General features: G+C 42.8%; 1 protein-coding gene across 4 annotated transcripts in view; it reads left to right on the top strand.

The window, feature by feature from the left end:
• The window catches only part of cdc42se2 (CDC42 small effector 2), a 216559-nt gene that overhangs the window by 54886 nt on the left and 141205 nt on the right, over positions 1-20468 (top strand). Inside the window, exon 1 of one of the 4 annotated variants that reach the window (XM_041186684.1) lies at positions 17665-17782. The exons of the other annotated variants lie outside the window; for them this stretch is intronic. The gene's annotated coding sequence lies outside the window, so the exon portion shown is untranslated. Of the gene's footprint in view, positions 1-17664; positions 17783-20468 lie in introns of those variants that run through there. 4 annotated transcript variants of the gene reach the window in all.

Here is a 20468-nt window from a genome sequence, read left to right as displayed (position 1 = left end):
CTGGAAATGAACTTCATAGCTTTGTGATTTATCTTCTAACTGCATGTAAATGATGTGAAAGAGTATGAGCCGGGGTATTGCATTCATGGATTATAGTTCACACCTGTCTTTCAGGTAAGATGTTAAACCAAAGCCCTGTCTGCTGCCTGAAGTGGAAGTAAAAAATCCGTTGGCATTGTTCGAAGAAGAGCAGGGGAGGTCTCCCAGTGCCCTCGCCATTAGCACCACCAAAACATAACATCTTGTCATCCTCAGATTGCTGTTTATGGGAACTTGCTGTGTAAAAATTGACTGCTATAGTTCTTACATTTCAACAGTGACTAAACTTCAAACAAAAAAAATCTTAATTGACTGAATAGCACTTTGAGATGACCTCATTTTGTGTAAGGTGCAAGACTGTCTGTTTGCCTTTCTTTTGACTTAACTTAATGTGTATTATATACATCCATCCCCACACATCAACAACTTATATTTATTTTACATTTTTAACATAGTATAATTTCCCAAGGTGCTTCACAGGAGTGTTATCAAAACAAAATTTGACACTGAACCACAGGAGATATTAGGGCCAATGACCAAAAGTTTGATCAAAGAGTTAGGTTTTAAGAAGTGCCTAAAAGGGGAAGGAGAAATAGAGAGGGAGAGTGGTCTAGGGAGCGATGGCTGCCAATGGTGGAGTGATTATAATTGAGGATGCTCAACGGACCAGAACGGAGGAGTGCAGAATCGAGGTTTGTGGAGCTGGAGGAGGTTACAGAGGTTACAGAGAGACACAAGGCCATAGAGGGATGTGAAAACAAGGGTGAGAATCTTAAACTCGAGTAGCCAGTGTAGATTGGCGAGCTCAGGGGCGATGGGTGAATGGAACTTGGTGCGAATTAAGTCATGGGCAGTAGAGATACATTTACAAAAGAATGATGTTAAGGCAGCCCCACTATCTTATTCAGCAAAGACACTACCCATCCTTGAACTGAACCATTCAGATAAGGAAGAAAAGAAAGAAAGCCTTGCATTTATATAACAACTTTCATGATCACAGGACACCCCAAAGAGTTTTAAAGCCAATAGAAAGATTTAAGGCACAAAAGGAGACCATGACTCATCATGCTTGTGCAGACTGTTATAAAGGTTGTTATATAGGAAATGAGGCAACCAATTTGTACATAGTGAGCTCCCACAAACAGCAATGTGATTATGACCAAATAATCTGTTTTTGTGCTGTTGATTGAGGGATAAATATTGGTCAGGACGTTGGGAATACCCCCCCCCCCCCCACTTCCCCCCCTCTCTTCTTCGAAATATTGCCATGGGATCTTTTACACCCCACTGAGAGGGCAGATTGTTCTAGGTTTAAAGTCTCAGCTGAAAGACGACACCACTGGCAAAGCAGCACTCCCTCAGTGATGTACTAGAGTATCAGCCTTGATTTTTTTTCTGCTCAAGGCCATGACTACCATCTTCTGACTAAAAGGTGAGAGTCTTGGCTTTGGTCTCTGTTCTTTGCTGAGTTTCATAGGGGCTTTTTAATTCGTCTTTTTGGGCAACAGATGACCAGGAATCTAATTCCTGATGAATGTCCAGTGACCCATCCCAAATGTTTATTTTAAATTCTTTAGTGGGAAGTGGGCTAGGCCAGCATTTCTTGCCCATGCCTAATTGCCCTTGAGAAGCTGATGAACCATCTTCTTGAACCACTGCAGTCCACCTGGTGCAGACACACCCACAGTGCATTAGGAAATTCCAGAATTTTGACCCAGCAACAGTGAAGGAACAGCGATTATAGTTCCAATTCAGAATGGTGTATAACTTGGAGGGGAACTTGCAAGTGGTGGTGTACCCATGCATCTGCAGCCCTTGTCCTTCTAGATGGTAAAGGTCGAGGGTTTGGAAAGTGCTGTTGAAGGAGCCTTGGTAATTGCTGCAGTGAACCTTGGATATGGTAAACACTGCTGCCACTATGCGTCGGTGTTGGAGGGAGTGAATGGTTAAGTTGACTGAGAGCAGAATTAGGCTAGCTTTGATAGTCTCACATGGTTGAACAGCTTGCCACTTTCTACTTATTTTTAAAAATTCATCATGGGATGAGGGCTTCGCTGGCTGGGCCAGCACTTATTGCCCATCCCTAGTTGCCCTTGGGAAGGTGGTGGTGAGTTGCCTTCTTGAACCGCTGCAGTCCATGTGGTGTAGGTACACCCACAGTGCTGTTAGGAAGGGAGTTTCAGGATTTTGACCCAGTGACAAATGAAGGAACGGCGATATATTTCCAAGTCAGGATGGTGAGTTCCTTGGAGGGGAACCTTCAGGTGGTGGTGTTCCCATCTATCTGCTGCCCTTGTCCTTCTAGGTGGTGATGGTCGTGGGTTTGGAAGGTGCTGTCTAAGGAGCCTTGGTGAATTCCTGCAGTGCATCTTGTAGATGGTACACAATGCTGCTACTGTGTGTCGGTGGTGGAGGGAGTGAATGTTTGTAGATGTGGTGCCAATCCACCTGACTACCTTGTCCTGGATGGTGTCAAGCTTTTTCAGTGTTGTGGGAGCTGCACTCATCCAGGCAGGTGGGGAGTATTCCATCACACTCCTGACTTGTGCCTTGTCGATGGTGGATAGGCTTTGGGGAGTCAGGAGGTGAGTTACTCATTGCACGATTCCTAGCCTGTGACCTGCTCTTGTAGCACAGTACTTACGATCAAACATGAAGAAACCCAACATAATGAAATGCCTAGCACCCAGGAGACCATACCCCCAACCTAAGTCTGCAACTCGACTAAAAGAAATAAATTGGAGAAAAAAATGCTTAATGGCTTAATATGAATAAGTTGACATGCTACAATTGAAGTTACAATGACATACGAACTGTTGCACATGAAAACAGCACAAAGACTGATTCTATACAGCTGTTCGGATAGACTCACTGTTGATGTAACAAAATGGCAAGACTTACAACTGTGTACTATGGAGAATGTAAAAACGGTTGGTGGGATGCAGTGGATGAGGTGTTTCTATCTGTTAATTTATTATTGCTTTAATACACCATTGAAATATTCTTATTGTTTATGATGTTTCTACTGCCCAGTGAGGAAATGAACCATTGGAGGCTTATAACAAGTGTCAGAATCATGATATAGCTGAGACCGAAAAGGGTGTCAGAGAATAGATTAATGACTAATGTAACAGCAAAACCAAAACTCTTTTATAAACATATAATGAGTAAAAGGTTAGTGAAAAAACAGTGGAACCAATTTATGGACCAGAAAGGTCTTGTGCAATTAGAGGACAAGGCTGAGGTATTAATAGAGTACTTTGCATCTTTCTTTAGAACAAAGAACAAAGAAAAGTACAGCACAGGAACAGGCTCTTCAGCCCTCCAAGCCTGCGCTGATCATATTGCCTGTCAAACTAAAGATGCTGCCAATGTCACAGTAAAGGAAGAGACAGTAAAGAAATTGGATAGGATAAAAATTAAAAGAATTATAAGTATGTAATTAATTAGTTAAAATAATTAAAAGTTTGGTCAGTACTCAAAGTAGGAGAATCTCCTGATCTAAATGGGCTCCATCCTAGGCTGCTGAGGGAAGTGAGTGTGGAAATTGCAGAGGTCTTGGCCGTATTGCCCCAAAATTGTTATCTGGCAAGTTAAGATATGGGTTAAAATTTATGCGTTCCCCCCTGGGAGTGGGCTGGGAGGTGCTTAAAATCAAATGAGATGGTGGGGGTTTGCTGTGCCCATCACCTTCCCACCTCTGCTGGTATTTTACCTCGTGAAGAGCTCACAAGTACGCCATGAAATAGTAAACTTTAATGACATGACAAGTTGTAATTACTGCTAAATAGCCTCTCTGGCACTGAATATTTAATTCTCTACATGTGCAGCCTGATTCCTTAGATTTTAATTATTGTTGGGCGATTGCTGACTCCAAAATCCAAGCCAATATATTGTATTGAAGGAAAGTTTTGCAATCTGTAAAAGCCATCAACTTCAGTTTGAGAAAAATGAATAGCTTTGGGCAGCTCACTGATTTTTATCTATGTAGTTAGACATTTATTGGATTTTGTTACTTGGGGCATAAGGAGGATCTATCAGCTTTCTTTCACTCATGGTTTCCTTCAATGGAAAAGAAAGCTCGTGCAGCCTTCCTATAGCACTGAATATACATTTAATACCCTACTTACTCTGCAGAGATCAGCACTTCATTAAATAGCTGAAGGTGGCAAAAGTGAATGCTTCTAAAGCTGGCATCATTCATCTTGTTTATGCAGTGACTTGAAGCAGTCATTGAGAAGTTTTTAATAAGTGTGTTCCTGTTCGCATGAGGCCAAACACCATGGAAATATACTTGCATCTTTAAACTGTTTAATCAATCTGGTTGCACTGTGCCAATTAGGTATTGCAGTGTTTTCTTCGATTATTAGCGTTCTGTACAGTCGCTAGACAACGACATGGAATCCCTATGAATTTGCATAAAGTACAGTTATTACAAATTGTCAGGCACACTGCATCATTGCTCTTCCATGATTCGTTTGAGCAAATTCAGCTGCATACAATGGTGAATCAAAAGGAAACAAACAAGGAAACAAAAAGACTATCTGTTTGTTTGGCAGCCTGCATTTGTAAGGTCAATTAATTCATCCAGCAGAAGTGAACAGTCTTAGCGATTGTTTACATTGTGAGTGACGCAAGATGTACTTTGACACTGGAACTGCACAAAAGCCTATAGTTTCTTTTTTTTCCCAGGTAAGTCACTGCTATTGCAGTAGGGTTTCCTTGGATACAATTTTGTACTCTGAACAGTTTGTTTCAAATTTATACCAGAGACAATCAACAACATGCTAAATTTTGATTAAATCTGACAATATTAGAGTTACATCAGAACATTGATGGTGAATATAATGACAGGATATCTTGCCAATTTCTCCCCTCCCTCTTCTCTCCTGATGGCGCTGACTCCCTTGATGATGTATAGTTCTGCACACCTCAGCTATCCTTTCATAGCTTGCCCAAGTAGTTACTGTTAATGCAAACCTTGACTTTAACTATTCACAGGATATTCCGGCATGAGGTGAGCTCCCACTAGACACAAGTTAGCTCTACTTCTTATCCAGTGTCCACACACATGGAAAATAATGCTCGCTGATAAAATGCACAATGGTGCCAATGGCTGTGGGAAACCTCACGTTATTGTTGCTGAGCTCAGTAACAGGGTCGCCAACCCTCAATTCCCTTAACTTTATATTATCATGTTCCGATTATTATATCTTCTGCCATTGTACCATAGACTTTCCATGACTGTTACCCTTGGTTTACATTGAGTTCCATTGTCTTATCATCCCAGAGACTCGCTTTGTATATGGTAGAGACTTACACAGATGGCTCATCTAACTATATCTAGGGCAATGGGTAAAAACAACTCCTTACATGGCTGCAAGGCAGATTTATAAATCAGAATGTCAGAACAACACAAAAATTAAGTTTATCTTCTATTATTCCAGCTTGTATCAGCCATTAACGGGCCTAGTGGGGTATGAGCTGATTTGGCCATGCTACAGAAAAGGCTGCTTCAACAGTTCTCTTCAACCATTGCTGTCTAATCACAAAATAAGCTTCTCAGCACAACCTTATTTAGTGCAACTTCTTTAACAAGGTTTCTGGAAAGGGTTTAGGAGGGAGAACCATGGCTAATTTCTGCCTCTGAACTCAGGGTGCTGAGTACCAATTGTAGTGGCTCTAGCACTAGCCCGAGTAAATGTGAGTTTTCACCTTTTTTCAGTTAGTTTTTCAGTATATTTTTGGTCTCCATGTATCAGATTACTCTTTAGGTGAACTCTTGCTCTGCTGCCAAATTGTTGCTCAGTTGACAGACTGCTGGGGCGGATGAACCAGCAACAGGAGGCTGCAGCCTTGGACCCCAGGAGATGGTCTCCTGAAATTGTAATGGTGAGGCGGGCTGCAGGAGGAGGCGGGGTTCAGGATCGTAGGGCAGGCTGCAGATTAGGGTTGGCGTGGAGATCATGGCAGGGCTAGGGAGAAGCCAGCAATTGGTAGGATGGAGGCCAAAGGTTTCCTTGAAGTGCTGGGCAGAGCTCTCCACCTCCAGGCCTACAATGAGTTATCTTGTGAGCCTAGAGTGCTCCTCTAGGCATCACAGGGAAGCCTTGAGCCTCCCTTGTACTGGGCTATTCTTTCCCCTCCTCACGTTCCTTTCCCTCCTGCTCCCAATAGAGACAAGACCCTCTTCTTCCCATTTGAACTGTGGGGGCTATAATATTGTTGGTGTTCTTATACTAATACAAAATACTTAATGAATCTGCAGAGATATATGAAACAGGAGTTTAATGGAACACATCTTACTGCTCTGGTTTACATCTCCCACCAGGCTGCATGAGAGATCAGTTGTGATGTTGCACCACTTTCTGTGATGTATATAGTATGTGATTAGCATATTAAATAATTAGAATTGTCCCATTAACAACCCAGTATCCAATATGACACATTACACTACATCACCCCCTTAATCTCTCATTCCCATTTCTATATTATGAAGATCAAACAAACTTTTAAATCTTTAAAATGATGTTTTTCAGCCCTTAATCTTGTTTCTTTCTCTTAGGTGCTCTTTCCTCCATTGTTCTTACATGGACAACCACTGTGGCAATTTCACAAGTCTCCTTTGGAGGGGATTGGGGTTTTGAACCCTGCGGGTGGCCCCGCTGACTCTGCTGGGCAAAAGGAGAATTGGTAGATGACTCAGGTTCACTAGTCAGGTTGTTATCTGGATTGGTGGCTGAATGCAGCACCCCTGACTGGTTAGGCTGGGTAAATGGTTGCTTCCACAGGGTAGGAGGCAGCCTCCGTATGGCAACCAGTGCACTCTTTCAAGCATTCACTGGTAAACTGCAGTCAGCTGTCTGAGATTGAAATGTCTGGGATTCCATGTGTTGCAAGTATCCCCTCTGCATCGACAACAATCACAACTCTATAAGTGACAACTCATCAACTAAATGAAATTAGGGATGCACAGAAATCTGATGAAGAATGTGCTCAAGTCAGAGAATAATGCATCAAAGGATGGTCAGCATACATTCCACACAATCCCATTCTCAGACAGCACTGTAAACATAAAGGACACTTCATTGTAGTTGATGATGAGTGTGTGGTCATTCCATGAGTTCTGACATATTACAGTGATTGCACCACAGACATTTGGACATCATAAAATGTCGCGTCAAAGCAAAATACTCAGTTTGGGGGCCAGGTCTCTCAAGCCGTTGGAAGAGATGATAGCAAGCTTTATTATCTGTGCTGTTCACCATCAGGAGACAAGAGAGCCATTGATGTCATCTTCCTTCCCATCACGTCCATGGCAATATCTTGGAATTGTCCTCTTCGAACACAGGGGTGTGGTTTCCTTGATCATAGTAAACCACTACTACAGATGGATAGAAGTCAAGCAACTGCAGGGTCACATTTATGAAGCAGTGATTACATCAACTACACTGAGGTGTCCTCTCTGTTCATAGTACTATGTTCAATGTGTTGCAAATGTCGCCTTTGCATGAACAACAACTACAACTCTACCAGCAATAACTCAGTGACTGAATGAAATCAGAGATGCACAGAAATCTGATGAAGAATGTGCTTAGGTCAGAGAGCATTGTGTCAAAGAATGGCCAATATACATGCCACACAACCCTATTCTCAGACAACACGGTGGCAAGGCAGTTTCCTGTTTCACACCTAGTTTGTTCAAAAAAAAGCGACTATTCTTCTGAGTAGCTACTGGCTTCATGAAGCTGTGGTCCAGAATGATTCAGTTTTATCAGAAGAGGGAAGGAATATGAGTGGGCTGATATGTGCTGAGTGTCAATAGCATTTGTATTAATTATATTTGAGTTCGGGAAACTTGAAACTGTTGTCCAAAACTTTACTTTTGCTGTTTAAATCTGATCTTTTTTTTGCCCCGAAGTGTCCTTTGCTTGAAGATGTTACAGTTTCAATGTACAGTAACTCCATTGTATCCTCAGAGCCTCCTCACTTCAGCCCTACAGGATTTAAACAGTTATTGAGCGGAGACCAGTTTGAGACTGGATTGATTTTAAGGGCCTGTTAGTAGTCAGAATTATCTGGGATTATTTTTACCCTCCTCCTCTTCTGGTGCCTTTGCTCATACATTGCTTAAGTGAAACTATGAGACCATGGCAACAGTGATTGCTGCACACAATTCCTGCTTCTCTCGTTGTTGTTTTTACGATGGGGAGCTGACATGGGACATTCCAAACATTTGCTCCTGGAGCTGGCGAGGAATGTGCCCGTAGGCTTTTTCTTCATCCATGCGAATGTGAGGAAGACCATTGAATTAACCCTATCCCAGCTTAACCAGAGTTTATTCAATAAAAGGGAACTTGTGTTCTTTTGGGGGAGTTTTATTAACCATTTGAGGCAGTTGTGCTAACTTGTGATTTGATTCAACTTTTGACTTAAGACTGTGACTTGAGACAGTGACAAGGGAGACAAAATGGGAAATCCACAGACCACTTATGTAACGTTAACAAATCACACCACAGCATGATGATTTTGTGTGGTGCTGCATTTTGACATAAACTCGGCTGCCATTATCACTGTGCAAATTAGGCTTTTCCAAGCAGGTTCTGTTACATTCCCCAATGTAATAACTGCTGTAAATCTTTGTTCGGCACTTAGAAGCGTTTTACAGAAGCTGCTTTACACAGGTAGAATCTGTTTGTCTAACAAAGGTGGAAAAGCTTCATGTGTACACAGGGTGCACAGTATGTTAGTTCCTGCAGGGAACAGGATAATTGTGTTGCTGCGGTGTCATAGCTGTCTTTGCAAGTGGTGATTCTCCAGATATTCCTCATGGAGCTGTAGCCTAAACATTTCCGATAATTTTGCATGCTGACGATGCTCATCAATGAAGAGAAGCCCTCAGGTGTTTTGTTTACCTGTAAAACATTTTCATTACCCTCCCTTTGTGAACATGCCTTCCATTTCAGATTGTGACCAGCTGGCTCTTAGTATCCTCCAATCCAGTTACTTGAATGGCCAATTGTGTTCAAATTGAGAGCCCATGAAGCTATTAGGCTGCGGTGAGAGCCCCACATGCTTAAAATGGGCTCCTCCTGAGAGATCATCACTTAACCAGAAGCTTACAGCTCCTCTGTACTGATTTTCCCCTATTTAGCCCATTCCCTGCTGCTACAATTTAAGGCCTGTAGAGGCCAGGCATCTATCATTGACGGTAGAAAGGAGAAGAATTGTTATCCCATGACTTTAGGAAAGAGAATCGCTGTAGTCCCACAGGCCCATAGGCTGCTCCTTCATTAGAGAGAGACGACTGGCGGTGAGTTTAACCTGAGGGTCACTGCACCTCAGGTAAAGGGTGAGGTTGAGAAGGCGGGGCCTTCATTGATGACCTCAGCCAGTACAAAAATTGAACATGTACTATTGGCACCACCTACCAGCCGTCCAGCCAACTGACCTAATTGACCCCCTACGATAAGTAAAGTCTTGACCGCAGCTTGTGAATGTCTTGGTTTATGTTGAAATGGTGACCTCAAGGGAGGTCCCCTGTTCTCTCTTAGTGAGTGTAGTTGCAGTAGACTTACCTTGCCAGCTGCGTGATCCCCTTCTGTGTAAAAGTGCCAGTGCATTGAGTTTTTTGAAGTTCAAATTTAATTGAATAATTTAAAAAAAAAATCAAAGTCTGTATAGAACTACATCTGTTTCACATTTACTCTGCTTGGGGTTAACCTTGCTTAGTTTGTGCAGGGAGTCACTTTTGACTCTCTCTTCCAACTCCCTCTGGAGTTTAGAAAATAGAAGCCAGACATTTATTTAAAAAAAAAAAGAGGGTCTTTAGTCTGGAGCAAACCTCAGAAGCTGCAAACCCTTGCCAGGATCAGGACAGACATTCAACTCGCCCTGATCATTTTGTTAACATTTCAGTGTCCTTGAGGTGCTCACAGGTTGATTTGTTACTCAGACCTAAATGGCTGTTTGACAGATGTTATCAGTTTTGTTTTATTTGTAGTTTGTATCATATAGGCCCCATGTTTGTACTACTTGCAAAGAGAGACTGTTCATTCTCTAATGTCATGGAAAAATTCCTTTGTGAGAGACTGTCGGAAGTTAAAAGTCTTTAGTCACATTTGCAGTTTCACTTTCCAGGAACTGGCACTCTGCTGTTAGGTTGCATTTCATTATAGTAACTCTCGATTTTATTTTTTCCCTTCAACATTTTTTTTCATTCTGACCTCCTCTCCTGTCTTGAAGGCACTGCTGCAAGTTGGTTGGAGTAAGAGTCCTGCTTCCATTGGTACTTACTGTGTTAATCTTTTATATTTAGCGAAGACAGCAAAGGCCTGATTTTAAACCCATCCCTTTGACTGGTGCACCTCAGGCGTGGGAGTTGTGAGTTAAAATATCAGCAATGTGACACAAATCTTGTTCATGATGCATATGCCATGCCACGTGCCATTTTGCTACAGGCAGGCAAAGGCCTCATTAAAGTGCCGAAAGAGGGCCTGGTTATTTGATTCAAACTCCAAAGCAATTTTATTGTGTGTATGGTGCCCTGTTGCTGTAGAGTAAGAGTTAATTCTAACTGTGATATGCTAATAAGACAGTATACGTCATCGCAGGAATTGCTGCAGTGTCTATGATCTTGCTCTCTTTTATAGACCTCACAGCAAGATGACGCCACTGTAAGATGTTTCTGAGTAAAGTTAGTATTCCCCTTACCTCAGCGGAGTTCTTTAAATATTCTGTTAGCTTAACAAAACCAATATTACAAAAACAAAAACAGAATTACCTGGAAAAACTCAGCAGGTCTGGCAGCATCGGCGGAGAAGAAAAGAGTTGACGTTTCAAATCCTCATGACCCTTCGACAGAACTTGAGTTCGAGTCCAAGAAAGAGTTGAAAAGAATATTACAGTTGCCTGAGACACTGCCCCCCCCACCACACCACCACCGCTCCATTTTGTTAGAGCAGGCCCAAAAGAGGGTCAAGAAACCCAGAAGGAAAGGAACCGTTCGGACCAGTACTCTTACTTCCCAGATTTTACTGGTGTTCCATTTTAAGATATAAAAGACCAGTTCGGACCTGTATTCTTATTTCCCAGTTTGTACTGTTTTTTTCCTTCTGGGAAGTCAGTAATGTAACTTTTTATTCTCATTAGGGCAAAAGAATCCTCAACCTCATAAGGAGTCACCACAACACCCCCTCAGCAAAGTCACATTGTTTTGGGGACTATTGCTATAAATCACTTGGCTGCCTTGTCATTCCTCTTTAGGAGACTGACATAGACTATGGTAATGAGGCCCTGTACTTGAATTGGCCTGGACTCTCAAACTGATTTAAAATCAGGATTTGACTGTCAACATCTTATTGACCTTGAAGGGTATTGCATCAATCCAGCCCTGTCTTCACCTGAAGGTTGCATTTCCACAGGGTTCTTTTGAATGTCCTCCCGAAACTTGGGTGAACAAACTTCGGTAATGGTACAGTGGAAAAAGCTGTGTAGAAATTCAGCCCCTCAAGCCTATATGCGTACAGGGGTCAATCAGGGTCATTAAGTCAGGAGCAGGGACATTGGGTAATCTTTTTTGTAAGTGCAGGGAGGTTTTTTGAGGCCAGTCGACAGACTGAGAATCATACCTGGCACCTTCCACACCTGAATAACACAGTTGTTCGCTGATTTAACCAATTGAGCCTTTGCAATAATGTCTGTTAATGATTAATTGTTGTGGTTTAGTTAACTGGTGTGATTCAGTTAAAGTCTGGTTATTAACTTTTGACATCTTTTGATTACTGAGTCCATTTTCTGAAGCTGGTCAAGTGTGGAAATGATGAAAGCGGAGCAAAATCACAGAGAGCAGTTTTGGGTCTTAGACTTGCTCTAATGTGAAAACAATTGGAGTGTGTATCTGTTTGTTCTTGTAGGAAGCAAAAGCAAATCAAAGAATATTTTTTATTTTGAGTGCTTTGGGCAACCCTGCAGATGCTGTCTTCTCTGCCCTATAACTCTGATCGATTGTTGGACAATTAGACTTGTTTTGTGACTGTTCACAGAATAGTTATATTCTGTAGAGAAAGTTATTGTAAATTCAGTCCTTGCCCCCGCCCCCAACCCTGCACTTTTCAATTGGCCCCTCATTGGGGTAAGAAGCACAGGGCAGGAAGGCCCAAGGTTTCTAATTGGGAGTCTGAAGAACATATCTGCTCTTCTTGGCCTACAGACTGTCCATAGGCATTGTGTTAGTCAGTGAGTTGGGGATGGGGTCTTGCACCAAACAATGAATTTTTACAGTAAACAGTTTCTTTGCAGTCTATTTAATAAAAGTTTGCAGTAAGCAAACCTCATGACCAAAACTGCTGCAACTTGCCCAGTTAAAACCATGGTAAATTCGCCAACAAATTACAGTAAACAGAGCAGTTAGATAGAAATTGTGTGTATAAAATCAATCTTGAGTCACTTAAAGCAGCGCGTGATTGTCAGCAGAATTACTCAATTAGCTTCACTCTGGTGTCACTATGTGCAGTTCACATGGAAACTAAAATATATTTTTGAAACTGTACTTTGCTGGAACTCTTTTGGCCCTGACTGGTGTTCCGACAGGTTTTGCCTGGTGGGGAAGTTAGCACTGCTCCCATACTCGGGTCTAGGATTAAAATGGCAGGTCAGGCCCTGGTGATATCATTGAAACGTGATCTGCATACTCAGAGAAAGCCTTGCCTATTAGGGCAGGTGTCCTTGCTGCCTACAAATTAATTTAAAATTATAGTTGACTGGATCAGAATGGGAAAGAAATAGGTAAATCCCCTGCTCCGTTTTAACTGCCCCCATTCCCCCCACCCCCCGACCCCCTGATTTACACCAGGTAGGATGGACAGGTTGGGGGTGAAGAATTTAAACTTGATTCCATTGTTAGGTGGGATTGTGGATGTACTGCACAATGGAGTTTTCACTGGCCAGGTCACCAACTGAACCATTAAGCAATCCCCTGCAGAAAATCTTGTCTGGTTCAAGCCCAAATATAAAATCTCAGATTTCTGGTTCATTGTGCGTTTATTTATTTTGCAAAGACTACGATGCACTGTTTCCTCCTTTTAAATAAGTATGTTTATTTGTTTTGCATCAGCTGCTATGCACTGTGTATTTTCTTTCATTTTAACTAAAGCAGTGAAAGAGGTTGCTATCAAATGAAACCTCATTTAGTTTGATTTGGATCTTGTTTACAAAGCATTTCCTACATATTCAGCAGATACTCTGCGCTATCAGGTTATTGTACTTGGGCAGGTGCTGGAAGAGACCCAGATTCTGAGTACACTCAACTTTAGGTGCATTTGCAATAAGTGCTTTCTTGGTCAGCTACCACTGTATATTGGCTGAGTGAAAGAGCTGCCCTTTACTGGTGTAGATTAGAGCAACTGACTTTTGAGTTCCTGCGTATCATGATATTGCTGTCTAGAAGATTTGTAGATGATATAACACAGGATACTTCAAAGGTTGAAAAGAATCGTTGGGTCTACGGAAATGTCTCCCTTCACTTTTCTAGCTATTCCTTCCTAGCATCCGATGGTGTTTTGTACAGTATGTCCCTTTTTTTTTGTGAAGATTACATTGATGTAAATAGTTTATATCACAAGCCTTAACTTGGCCAAACATATGTGGGAAATGTCACTAACTCAATCGCTCATGCTCAAAATCAGATGGAGACAATCTGACACATCGGGGAGGGAGACCAGATTTTGGACCTAAAGGGCCTTGTGCCTGCAGGTACGTAGCCAAGTGAGGGTACCCCATCTGGGTCAGCGTCATTTAGGTGCAGTATATGATGTGATGTGCTTATCATTAATGCAAGCAGGGGTAATTATTGGTAAGTGTTTTGCTTGATCTCCAGATGTAAAACATAACCAATTTAAGAGTGGGACAACTCATGCTCAATCTGTGCAGGCTTTGGGGCCCACTGCTAAATTTGTCTAAACATATAATTAAGTCAATTTACTCAAACATTGGCCCTGCAGAGACCAAATATGATTTTTGTTAGGCCTCAGAAACTAGCCTTGTGATTATTTAAATTTCTAATACTACTGAAAATTTTGTGAGAGTAAAAGAGGAAATGTCAGCTTTTCTGGTAAAATAATCAAGCAGTGGAATTTTGACCCCCTCCCCCTTTCCTGATGTATATAAAGTTAGCCTGTTAAAGCAGTCCTTGTAAGGGCCAATATGGAAAAGAAGAGTCTCGACTGATGCTTCTGTTCTCTTGTGTTTCATTTTGTGGCAGGCTGATGAGAGTTTTGGATGGGGGAAGGGTCCCCATTCTTGAGTATTGTCCTACCCAGGCCTCAGGCTGCTATGTCACATTATGTCCTAATTGTGCGTAGATTCCAATGCCCTAGTTACGCATGTACCAGAGTTATTTCGGCATTCAGATGTGGATGGCATACCAACAAAGAAAATACGCTGCTGTGGGGCTCAAATGAGGGGAACCCCATTCCATTGAAAGAGATCAAACAGTGGAAAATGGCATATTGCAGGAATGGGATTTGATCCATCCTGTTTGTTTGAAGTGTCAGAATCCAAGGTTTAAGCCTCATTCCAGAGACTTGAGCAAGTTATCTAGGCTGACACCCCAGTACAGTATTGAGGGAGAGCAACCATGTTGGAGGTGCCTTCCTTTGGATGGGACATGAAACCGAGATTCTTTCTCCCTTTCTGTCCACTTGTGGGGTGGTGTAAATGGCCCTACAGTACTATATGAAGAAGAGCAGGGATGTTCTCCCAAAACCCTGATCACTATTTATCCCTCCTTCAAATAACATCTGAATCAGCTGGTCACTATCTCATTGTGAAAGGTGTTCTATAAACGTAAGCTTTTTTCTTTACCTATTTTTTTTTTCCTCCCCAGCCTAATCAGAACTAGTGTCTCACAGCAGAGTGAGCAGACGTGTGATAGTTTCTGAGCAGGTCTAGTGCTGCTTGTGGTAATTGCTTCTCTGAGAATGGATTGCAAGCTGTTGCCCAGAACACATTTGTGGCAACTTTTAGTGAGCTGCTGTCAAAGTTTAGTCTGTAATGAGAGATTACTATAACCTCCTCAAAGCAAAGCCACTCCATTTTGTTACTCCTTCACATCACAGACTTTCACTATAAGGTACACATTTGATACTTCTTAAAATTGTTGGTGTTTGTATTCCTTGAGTGTCTTGGAGAGGCTTCAGAAACTATGGGCAGAATTGTCCCAGATTTGCAATAAGCGCAGTAGCAGGCGGGTAAAACGGCCACGATGACAGGTTTTCGCGCTGTATCATCCCAAACTCGCCACATTATTAATGCATTCCCAGGAGACACGACGTTTCCATGGCAGCCATGCCCACCCGCCATCACCTCACCGCTTCATCACGCTGAGCGCCATATTTAAAGTCCAGCTCCGTGCACACACTCAGTGCTTCCAGCTCATGACTACCGCAGGGAAGATGCCCACGAAAGGCAAAAAGACTGCAGCCCCCAGGTTTAGCAATGCATCACTGGAATGCCTTTTGGATGCCATGGAGGCCCTCCGGGATGTCCTCTACCCCTGTGCTGGCTGCAGGATGGGCAGCAGCATCACCAATCCAGCATGGCAGGCGGTAGCATCGGTCATCAGTGTCAATGTTGCACCGAAGAGGTTGGCCATCTAATGCAGATAGAGGATGAATGATCTCATCTGTGCAGCCAGGGTAAGGCAACCATCTCATCACTCTAAACTCACACTCAAGCCCATCACACATTCACTGGCATCTCACTCACTGCCAGCTCAAGGGACGTCACCACTCACTCTCTCACACACACCCTCACATCACCATCTGGCTTCCTCTTCTCAGTCCTCACCATCTTGAGGTCACTTGCATAGATCAACATGTGCCCCCACACACACCCTGGGATACCCCCCTTCCCCAGTACAGCTCTTGCCCTGCAGCCTCTTTCCTCGCCTAAGGCCACTCTTTCCCCCCCCAAGCAAAACATTGCCCTGCAGCTGTTGAAAAGCCACCCGTCTATGGCTGATCTGGTAGGTAGAGCCCCCCTAAAAGTGATGTGGTGCTGCCTGTGAAGCCTGGCGCTGATGACTGCAAATGCTGACTGAAACAAGGTAGACAAACAAACCTTGAAGACCCGATAGAAGTGCAGCCCTCCAGGTGCAAGTTGCTTATATGCTGCTGTGAAACATATTGCCGTGTTTTCCCGGCGACATGGGTGGACGATCCAGGGGGGTGGGGGGGTGGATGAGTCTGCTGGGCTGGCCAGGCTGAGCAGGCGATCACAAACTGGTTTCACACCATTGTGAAACCGATTGCACTATATTGTCCGCTCACACCACTGAACACGCCCGACGCTGGCGGGCACGGAAACTCCCAGCCTAAAGGTAGTATACAATACATTTTTATTTTCACTCTCTGCCTCTATGCAGTTCTTGTCAGTTAGAAGGAACTCAATGAGCTGCAACTCCTCAGCTTCGTGGAAAGTGACCAAAAACCAAAATAAACTGCAGATGCTTAAAATCTGAGATGATAACTAAAATGCTGGAGACACCCAGTGTGTTAGGTAGCATCTGCAGAGAAAACAGAGGAGTTTAGCTTTTGGGTGTGGACTGACCAAGGGAACTTGCCCAAAATGTTGATTTGGTTGTTGCTTGCACTACTGCTGCCTGACCAGCTAAATCTTCCCAGCAATTTTTTGCAGGAGGAAAAATCTTTGATTCTGATCACCTTTATGTCACCGTTGCCTGATTACACATCCCGGTTTCTCTCGCCCCTGTTTAAAAATGACCTTAAATATAACTCGTGCACCTCTTCCCCCTTTTCCCAATTGTAGACACTCCTTAAAACCTACCCCTTTGACTGAGCTTTTGGTCATTTGTCCTAACATCTCCTTATGCTGCTCAGTGTCAAACTCTGACTGCTGACTTGCTGTTTTTTGTCTGTGAAACACAGAGAGACAGTCAGAGACCAATGTGTTCTGGCTCCCATGTTTACTGGAACAAATGTCCTTAAACCGGTATTATCATTTGAATGTTGGAGTTATACATTTTAGAAACTGTCAAGTACCTATCAACTGTTGCACTGATCAATATACAGGTGCCTTCATGTTACAGGAGTGCCCTTGACTGCAAAAAAGTAGTTTTTCCACTATCCACACTTGGAAATATGAATGACCTGGCTTGACTTGTTCTGGCAGCAGTGGGGATTCACCTTTTCATAACTGTCACTGGACTCATCAGCTGTACTGGTGGCTGATCGGTGAAAGCAAATTGGTGAGAATCGGGCGCTTTCCATCTTTCCCCTAAAACAGAAAAAACAACTAGTATTTATATGTGCTTTTAATGCAAGGAAACATCTCGAGGCATTTCAGTAGCGTTATCAGAGTTTGATACTGAGCTGCGTAAGGAGATATTAGAACAAATGACCACAAGCTCAGTCAAAGACGTAGGTTTTAAGGAGTGTCTTAAAGGAGGAAAGAGAGGTAGGGAGGCTTAGTGTAGTGATTGAAGGTATTACCTTTCCTACTACCTTTAGGGGTCACATGGTTGTTCTGACGGAGGAGCCCTAGGCACAAATAATCCTAGGGGAGGAGCTCTCTAGTTGTACCTGGTTCGAGCATGTAGCTTCTATAAGAGCTCTGTAATTAAATTATCTGTTTCGAGCAAGAAATCTGTCTGGTACATCAAGTTGTCCGGTACATTTGGCAACGAGAGTAAAATAGCTCCGACGCTGCACCTTGCCTTGTGAATGTGAGTACATCAGTTCTTAAGGAAAGAAAAGTATACTTATCAGTCATGCCACTCTTCAGCAGAATCAACCCTTATGACACATTCATGGAAGACTGGAGCCAGTATGTAGAGCAGCTAGGTTTTATTTTGTGGCGAATGAAATAACAGCAGAGGAGAAGCAGAAAGCAATCTTTTTGAGTGTTTGTGGTAGCAAGACATGTAACCTCATTTGCAGTCTGACGGCCCCGAATGTGCCCAATTCTAAATTTTTTAATGAGCTGGTAGACCATGTGAAGATGCGTTTTCAGCCGAAACTGTCGGTAATTATGCAGAGATTTAAGTTTAACTCTAGAGTAAGGACCCCAGGAGAGTCCATCACAACTTATATAGCTAAGTTCAGGCAGTTGACTAAGCACGGTGACTTCAGAGACACACTCAATGACATGTTGCGGGACCGGTTAGTTTATGGCGTTCACGATGATGCCATTCAGTGCCGTTTACTTGCAGAAGTTAACATTGATTTGAAGCACGACATGGAAATAGCGCTAGCGATGGAGAATGCTGAGAGGAACTTGCAGTCTTTACAGAGTGTGCAACATGATGCCGTTCTTCAGTTAGGGCAGGAACATACCACTGGGTGTGGCACGAAAACCAGAGAGACAGCAGGGAAGTGGGAGTCACTGCTGCTCAAAAACAAAAAGGCCTAGTGGAAGCATTTCAGCAGTGACTCTGAAGTTAATCTGTTACAGATATGGAGGTAACCATGTAGATTCAAGGAGGCAGAATGCCATTACTGCCACAAAAAAGGGGAAAAAGTAAAGCAATGCTGGGCGAAATCAAGACAGCCCATAAGACAGCAGACCAAGATGATTGAAGCGCACAATATAACTGAACCAGAAGCTGTCGATGCTGATATTTATTCCCTATACAATGTCAAAGTGGTAAAAACTGAACCAATCACCGTCACCCTTCAAGTGAATGGGAAGCCTCCAGTCATGGAGGTAATCATGGGAGCCTCAGCCACAGTGATGGAAGAACAAACATTTGAATACCTAAATGAAGGTACCCAGCCACTGAATCTGGATTGAACCATGGTTCAGCTGAAGACATACACTGGAGAGTCAATACAGGTAAAGGGCTTTGCCACAGTACCTGTGTCCTATCGGTAACAGACAGCCCAGCTTCCAGTGATCATAGTGACAAGTGAAGGACCTAGTCTTCTGGGCTGCTATTGGTTACAAAAGATTAAGCTCAACTGGCCAGAAATATCTCCAGTGAGAGCAGGAGGAATTCCTGAGCTGTTAAGGAAATATGACTGTGTATTTCATGGTGAATTGAGAAAGATGAAAGGCTTACAGACAAAAATATATGTTTAAGGCCTGACCTGTGCCTTGCACCCCTAGAGGAGAAGGTGGATGCACAATTTTGCCGCCTAGAGAAGTTAGGCATCACCCAGCCAGTCCAGTTTTCAGAATGGGTTGCGCCCTAGTCCCTGTGGTGAAACCTGTTCAAACTATTTGCATTGCGGAGACTACAAATTAATCATGAGCAAGGCTGCTAAACTAGATAAATATCCTACCCCGAGGATTGAAGATCTGTATGCTAAGCTTGCTGAAGGAAAATCCTATACCAAACTGGACGTGAGCCATGTATACCAACAACTAGAGCTGGACAGCACATCTAGAAGGTATGTAACCATCAACATGCACAAGGTCATGTACCAATATACACACCTACCCTTTGGTGTATCATCTGGCTGTGCATTCTTCCAAAGGACCATGGAAAGACTATTGCAAGGATTTCCTTGGGTAGTAGTATATACCTAGATGATGTCTTGGTTACAGGGTCAATGGAAGCAGAACATTTGGCCAACCTAGAAAAGGTTTTAAGAAGATTTTTTTTGAAGCTGGTGTACATTTAAAGAAAGAGAAATGTACATTCCATGCACCAGAAGTCACTTACCTGGGTCACCGGGTAGATGCCATGGGGTTGTATCCAGTAGTGGAGAAAGTTAGGGCAATGAAAGAGATGCCCTCTCTACCAATCACACTAAACTCAATAATTTTGGGCATGATCATTTATTATAGTCGCTTTTTGCCAAACATGTCAACAGTGTTAGCACCTTTACACTTTTATTGAAAAATAATCATTGTTGGTCATGGAATTTGCAACAAGAAGAAGCCTTTGTGAAAGTCAAGAAACTATTACATTCATCATGTTGACTAGTACATTATAACCCATCAAAAGAATTAATATTAACCTATGATGCATTTCCTTATGGTGTGGGTGCAGTATTGTCACACAGAATGGAAGATGGCTCCAAAAGGCCAATCGGCTATGTCTCTGGAACTCCCTCTGTAGCTGAGAAGGATCATTCACAACTTGAAAAGGAAGGTTTATCAGTAATATTTGGAGTGAAGAAATTCCACCTGTACCTGCATGGATGACATTTCACCATTGTGTCAGGCCATAAACCATTAATGGATTTATTCAGTGAGGATAAAGGCATTCCGCCAATAGCCTCAGCAAGAATTGAACATTAGGCTTTGATATTATTGGTGTAAGAGAACATATTTATGCACCGCCCTGGCATGCATATTGCAAACGCAGACGCACTCAGTTGTCTTCTGTTACCAGATAGTATTGTACATGCTCCAGTGCCACAAGAAATTGAGCTTGTGCTGAATTTCTTGGACCCCTTGCCTGT

This window comes from Carcharodon carcharias, chromosome 4 (genome assembly GCF_017639515.1).
Source record: "Carcharodon carcharias isolate sCarCar2 chromosome 4, sCarCar2.pri, whole genome shotgun sequence".
Lineage (NCBI taxonomy): Eukaryota > Metazoa > Chordata > Chondrichthyes > Lamniformes > Lamnidae > Carcharodon > Carcharodon carcharias.
This window is presented reverse-complemented; position numbering and strand designations above follow the sequence as displayed.